Source organism: Corvus brachyrhynchos, unplaced genomic scaffold, assembly GCF_000691975.1.
Source record: "Corvus brachyrhynchos isolate BGI_N302 unplaced genomic scaffold, ASM69197v1 scaffold115, whole genome shotgun sequence".
NCBI classification, from domain to species: Eukaryota; Metazoa; Chordata; class Aves; order Passeriformes; family Corvidae; genus Corvus; species Corvus brachyrhynchos.
The window spans coordinates 11,940,703-11,947,922 of NW_008239553.1; the positions used below are offsets into that span (position 1 = coordinate 11,940,703).

Genomic DNA, 7,220 nt, shown 5'->3' on the forward strand with positions numbered 1-7,220 from the left:
GGCTCCTCAGCTGCAGGAGAGGCCAGCCAAGAAAAAGGTGCAGAAACAGTTAAAGCTGGTAATTAAAATTCCCAGCAGAAAACTATGATCTGGGCAGCGAAAAGCATCCTTTCCGGCACTGCCAACCCCACATACTCAAAAATTATGCATCAGGCTCCAGAGAATCACAGCTTTAAAATTGTGAGGCATTTTGTTCTGTTTTTTAAAGAAAATTACAAACATTTGAGCTTTTCCTACTTGCACTCTGGTTTCCTGAAGTTTATGATCACATTTTCAAACTTTTCTGCAAATCCCTGAGGGTTACAAACTTTTTTTTTGTAAAATAAAATTGAGTAGCTCACCTAATGCCCAGAGCTTTGGGCCAAACAGCAAAGATCAGAAGACTTACACTGAAATGAGGGGTATAGGAAACACTGGAGATCTCAAGAATGAACACCCTGCAGTATACATCTCGTCATTTTCCTCCAGGCATGCACAAAAAATTTTAAGAAGATTTTTTAACCAACATCACAGTGCTTAAGTATTTTATTTGTCAGCAAGAAGAACAGGTCTTCAGTGTCATTTTGCTTCCAATAAAAATGTTGCTTGCAGCCAAGTGCTGCAGGAAAGTTAAAACTAAGGCTGCTGTCCCTGGCTTAGGGGCCAGAGAAGCACACAGTTTTTAGGACCCTATGGTGTGCTCAGTGTTGCTGCTGCTCATGGAGTGGGGAAGATTGTGAAATATTATCCAGTGTCAAGCCCACACCTGACCTCCCATCTTTAGCCTGATGCATACAGAAATGTCTTGGCCAAAAGAGGCAGGTGGGTGCCATCAACTTCTTTTCTTTGTGTCTGAAGGCACTGAACGATCTGCTACACGTCTTACAGGGAGACTTGTGTTACAGGGCAGGTAGACTGTGGGAAATGTATCAGCCAGTAAAGAGGTCAGTGATCCTCCAAGATTAAAGGCTGATCTGAGTGTGAACCCGCTATCAATGCCTCTTGAAGAGATTTGGCATGTAACATCCTGATTATCGATTGCTGTCCTTAAGAGAACGTGATCCTCTCCTTTGCACTGATCCTGTTAGCTTTATTTACACTAACGCTTGCTGAAACATCCTCTTGTAGAGATAATGGCTTCCTTCAGTTGCTGTCAGAATGAACAAATGGAAACAAAACCATGCTGCTAATAGCTGTGTCCTACTCTAATTAATTAAAGCAAGACAAAAGCACTGCACTGCACTGCTGGGTTTGGCTTGCCATTGCCTGGGTGCCTGGACAAGCCCCAAGCACAGGGGCTGACCACAGGAATACCAATAACACAGCAGTGCCTAATATGCGAGATTTCCACCAGCCCAGAAACTCAGCAAAATATTCATGAGGACCGGGAGTATGTTTGGCACCCAAACTGGGATCCAGCCACCCAGAGGCTGCTGTTCTAGACAGACCTCAGCCCATGTGGGCCTAAGGAGCTTCCAAAGATGGCAGATGGGTAAAGTACACAAATAAGAAAAGTTTTTTCGACAGTCCTCTTGAAATTTTTGTGGCACATCTGCACCATGCAGAAAGGCCAATAGCTCAGTCCAGGAAGAGGTAACAGGGCTTTAGCAGGATGGTGGAAGAGAGGCAGAAATTGGCTTGCCTGCATCCCACAGCAGGACGCTAAGCAAGGAAATAGGTCTAGCTCTCTTCCCCTGCAAGTGAAGACCATGAACTCTGCACATCCTCTCTCTTCAGACTGAATCAGGGTCCAGTCACAACAAGTACAGGTTGAAGAAAAAGGGAACAAAGTAAATGGAGCACACAAATCCAAACTAAAAAACGTTGGCAGAACCACAGCAGTGAGCACTCACAGAGCTTACTCTGTAAACAAACAGGTCACCATATCCAAGTGCTGCTGAACACACAGATGCTTATTTAGGATTTCTCCACTGATGGATTGTGGATCACACGAGCTTGGCCAGCAGTCCAGGACTACCCAGGCTTCAAACATCCCTTGGGATGTGGTTTCAGGTGCCCCACCTCAGCTATGGTGCTGCTTTGTGAATCCCTGCTGTCCTCCATGTCCACTTGGGGTGCTCCCTTGGGCTGGAACACTCAGGATGCCCCCGTGAGTGTCCCGTGGGAGCCTTTTACACCAGCCTTTTAGTGCATGCAAACAGAAGAAGGCTTAGAAGAAAATGCTTATGTACCAAGAATGTGCTGTGCTTCTCTCTTATTAAGCTCAAATCACTTTGGAAGCTTTCCCCACTGCTTTTCCCACACAGATGACAGCAACAGAGCAGGGAGCAAGATCTAGAGTGACTCCAACCATCCTGTCAATGGCATTTCATTCCTGAGCCTCACAAAAATGCGCAGTGTGGCTGCTGCAGCCATTTCTACCTCTCAAGGAGTCCTTTGCTGCTAAGGAAACTGACATGTCATCTTCTTGAACATCCTAACACCTTTGGGAGAGAGAGAGAGAAGTCTGACCTCCTAATACACACAGTCTACAGCTTCCCTGCAAAGTCCATGAGTAACCACAAGTGTAGGAGAGAAGAGAGACAAGGTCATTTCTAGGCACGGCAGTCAATGATGCCAGGATGCCTGAAGGGACAGGCAAGAACCAAGCAAAGCCACAGCCTCCACAGTAGCAGCACCATTTTCCTCCTTATTAGCCCTGTAACTCCAAAAGGTCAGCTTGGTCTTACAAGGTCAGGTATGCTTTTAAACATAGTTCTATTTTGCACTTGCATTACTTAACATGTTACTTCTTTCTCCAAAAAAAAGAGTGTTTTTCCTCGTGATTTTAGAGGTCTCCCACACAGCCACCTGGGCACTTATTTCTAAGAGTAATTCTGGTGGTAGTTTCCATGCATTCTCCTTAATGTGGAAATTTCTCTCACTTATGAAGTTAATTTGGCTGCTCTTCATAGGGGAGCTTGGGCAGTAGCAGGAGGGGAAAAAATGGGTGATGAGTCTACCTTGTCATAGACTTCCTGGTTCTCCCCAGGGGCTTGCATAAGGGTCTCGGACTTTTTCATTAATCCTTGGCTATTCTTGAACACCTTATTTCTTACTTTCCACTTTCCTAACCATCTCCTGTATTAAATCTTCAATACATAGGAAGGAGGACTAGTTCATGTCACTAATGAAGCAGTTTAAAGCTATGACATTAGAACTTGAGCACAATCTACCAAATGAAATAATTTAAAATATAACCTTTGATACAAAAGAACACACTTGCCTCAGCCCAAGGTGCAATTGCCCTTTGTAGGTGTACGGCATCCACAGCTGGAAGTTAGGCAAGTGACTGGGCAACCTTCTGCTGCCTGGAGCAGCTCTGACAAGAGAGAGAGGCTTCTCACGTGACCCAGAGAGAACACAGGATTTTCTGTATAGTTATCACCCTGCAAAGGTCAAACGAACAGTAGACAAGGTGGTTCATTTCTCCTGAGAAGCTAAGAGCAATAGTCAAGGCTATACAGATTGGAGACACGTTTAGGGAATGTCCTGCTGACAGCATTTTATCAAAGTTGCAAGAAAACTTAAGCTGTCAAATTTTTCTGAAGATGTCTTTGACATCTGGTCCCTAAAGAAATTAAATATTTAAGATTAACTAGACCCACTAATTACATAGTAAATAACTAACTACATTGTACAATAAAAATATCTCTTCCTACAGAGAAAAATAACCATCACAGACATGAGCACTCTTCCTTCTGTAGAGGTTTTCACAAAAAATCTGCCCTGCTTCAACACCACACTGACATACTTCCTGCAGGCAGAGGTAGGAAAAACCAGGAACACCCTTTGTATCTGGGAACATGGGTTGCCCCCTGTGCTTCCCTCAACCCCCTCAGCAGGGGGGTTTCTGCCCCAAACCTGCAGCTTGCTTCCCACCAAGTGAAAACGAATCTTTCCCATGTATCATCTCATTGCCCACTGCTACAGGTTCAGAGAATCTAGCACAGCAGCCAGAAATCCATGGCAACCTGGGCTTGCCGACTATAAACATCACCCTTCTCCAGAGCTCTCTGTCTGGAGTAATTTAAAATCCCTTAGGGTAGTAACACCACTGAAAGGATGGGGTAGGGCCCTTCCCACCCACCAAGGCCTTCAGGTACTTCCCAGTGCTGGTGGAAATCCTCACTCTAGAAATTCAGGGGAAGATTCCGTGTACTGATATCATAGAAATGTTTGTCTAAATGGCTGAAGCACCTCACACTCTCAGGAGCAGCATTTGTTTCTACAGAGTTTCCTACACTGCTCAAGGTATAAACAGTGCCTACCTGCCCAGCAAACTCAAATTTAAAATAACCTCCCTAACAGAGAGGAGGCATCAGAGCAAGCTTCTTTTTCACTGCTGACCAACTGGCACATGCTCTGGCTGACATTGCTGAGTCCAGCCTGGGTGTCCAGCCTGGGTCTCCAGCTGGGACGAAGCCCTCAGCCACCGCTGGAACAGGTCATAACAAATCACGATTATCTCTGCAGAAGCTCTCCTTGTTCCATCCCCACTCCAGCATAGTGCCTGCATGTGGGCAGGGCTGTGGTGGGCAAATTGCCTCAAAATCACACAGAAATGAGCAAATTCATTAGCCAAGCACAGAACTGTACAGTTCTCACTGTTTTAACAAACCTTACCTGAGCAAGATGTGGGCACCAGAGGTCAAAGTCATGTCTTGTATTGTGGGCCAAGAGTGTGAAATCTGACATAATTGAGCACCACTGCTCCTGTCGGGCACATCTGCTGAAACAGGGCCTTTGGACAACCACTGGACTGAGCTCAGGTTATGTTAAATTCTGTAAAAACACAGAAGAGATGATGATCCCAGCTGCAAACTAAGAAATTGGACTTCAGCTCCCCACCACTGAAAGGGGCATATAAGCCATTTTGTATTTATCAGATGAATTTATGAACCTACATTATGAAAGCATGAAGCACTAACTCCTTCCAAAACAAACAAACCAACCAACAAAAACAAACAAAAAAACAAAAAAAACCAAAAAAAAACCAAACCAAACCAAACAAACAAAAAGCACAACACAGCTCATTTTGAGCTCCAACAGGAAGTCTGCAAAATTGTATACATTTTCTTATTCTTTTTTTAAATACTTCCTTCAATGCCTCCGGCTTGGTAAGCATCCCTTGATGCCTACTGCATTAGACCGTACCTCTGAATTTGGGAACATCTTACTTCGCCAAGGCGATCTAAGCAGTCTGCGGTGTGTTTTGGGCGGTGTGCTCTCCTGGGCTAGCACCGAGGCGCTGGGCATGCGACCAGTGCCCTCCAGCGGCAGCAGCCGCGCAGGAGAGCCCTGCGAGCCGGGGCCAGGCCGGGCAGCGCCGCTCCGCTCCCGGGGGAAAGGCGGACAACGCTGCAGGAGCAGCTGCAAGTTTGCCTTTTAGGAACTCAGCCCTTCCGGGAAGTGGCCGAAGGAAGGAAGGAAAAGGCACGCTTTCCCCAGGATTAAAGAGACAGCTTCTGCAAGGCAAAAGCATCCTCTGAACCGAGGCAGATGACTTGGGCACGAGATCAGCAGCGATCCCATTCAACACCCGGGCCCGCTGCCCTCCGGCATGAGAGCATGCTCCTTCCTCCAACCATCCCTTCAGCCATCCCCTTTCCCAGGTCCCACCGCAGGGAGCAGCAGCTTTAGAGCCGAGATGCAGCTCTTTGGCTCTTGAATGCAAACTCCCAGCTCTGGTGCCCATGTCAAATAACTGGATGTCCAAGCATAAACCAGTGTGAAATAACGACCCTAATTTATTCTGCTTTCCTCAACCAGTCTCTTCCTTGGCTCCTGTGGTGTTTTCTCCAGTGACTACAGGGAACCAGCAGGAATGCTTGAACAATGAACAACTAGCAGGCATTTTTTTAATTATTAGAGTCATTGAAACATTCTTCTACAGCCCTGCAAAGACAAAGGATGAGAGTGTCAGAACACTGTCATTTTAAAAACCTGAGCTACACTGAGTTTAGGGGAAGAGGAGGTGCTGCCAAGGCAGTGACAATTTATAACCACTTAATTGCTTGTCTTGACTTTTTTTGCATTTCTTACAAAATTCAGCACACAGCTGAAAGGCAAACACAGTGAAAAACAAGCATCTCTTTAGGAAGGCTAGGGATTCACAGGGGAAAAAAATCCTGAAGAGAGGGATAGAAAGAGATAAGGAATTGCTGTGAGCTTTGCTCCTGCACTTTCTCTCGATTCTTATGGAACTTGCCTGTGTGCTGCTTGGGCAGCCCCTGCTTGTGCCTGGCAGTCTTGCAGATGCCCGCAGAAAATCGAAATGCACGCAGTGCTGCAGGCCACCTCACCCCACCTGCTCAGTCAGGGCCCAGCAATGAGCCCAGGCACTACTCTGCCACCACAGTGACACAGGGGGCTCAAGGCACCATCTGTGACTTGCTGAAGGCACCCTTGTCCCCAGGAATGGCAGTGTGGTGCTCACAAAGAAGGGAGAAGCCATGGGCATGGATGTGCAGAGCCACTGGGAGCCGCAGGCACTGCTCCTTTCCCCCGATGAGGGATGCCTGTGCTAGCCTCCTGAGCTGTTGGTGGTGCTTTTCCGGCCTGGCTGCCTGCCTGGAAAACAAAGTTCCCAACCAAAGCAAGAGCAAGTGGGGAGGAACACGGAGAACAGCTCTGACATTCCTGCCTGCCTCCAGCAGTGTTTCCAGAGCAATAGGGCTGCAGAGGCTGAGCCTGCTGAGCTCCCAGATGAATAGAAGCAATGGACATGCTACTGCAGCATCATAATGCCCTCCAGCAAAGGAATTAGAGCTCAGCCACAGTGCCGCAAACCTCCCCAGTTAAAATCCCTTCCCCAGTCCTGTTAGTACAACTATCATTTAACAACAACTTCCCTATCTGTGAGGCTTCTTTTAGACCCAGGCTTTAGATCCTGCAAGCAGAGGACAGGGTCTTACCAGGGGGATTTTCTTGAAGCAGAAGGACTGAAGAGTACTATTGCTCACCAAGCTCAGCCAGGAAAGGATGGAGCAGCGGGTGATCTGCCAAAGCTTCCCACAGCTGCATCCACTGGCACTAAGGTAACATTTTGCTCTAGTTTAATGCGCTTGGCTCTGTCTGTTTCTAGAGTCCCTCCCTTGAGCTAGGGGATGGCTCAGGTGAATCTGAAGGCAATAAATGCCTTAAATGAAGGCAAAACCTGCCGAGGGTTCAGGAAGCATGACACCTGAGGGCAAGGCAGGCAACGTGCCATTCCCCAGCACGGCAGGGGGAGGGGAGCC

At 47.1% G+C, this 7,220-nt stretch overlaps 1 long non-coding RNA gene across 2 annotated transcripts in view; it reads right to left on the minus strand.

The window, feature by feature from the left end:
* LOC108448536 overlaps positions 1-7,220 on the minus strand; it is an 8,949-nt gene that overhangs the window by 297 nt on the left and 1,432 nt on the right. For both annotated transcript variants that reach the window (XR_001864434.1, XR_001864433.1), the window contains 2 exons: positions 4,606-4,764; positions 1-3,368 (listed from right to left, as the gene is read on the minus strand). The exon at positions 1-3,368 is cut by the window's left edge and continues 297 nt beyond it. This is a non-coding gene — a long non-coding RNA (uncharacterized LOC108448536). The remainder of the gene's footprint in view (positions 3,369-4,605; positions 4,765-7,220) is intronic.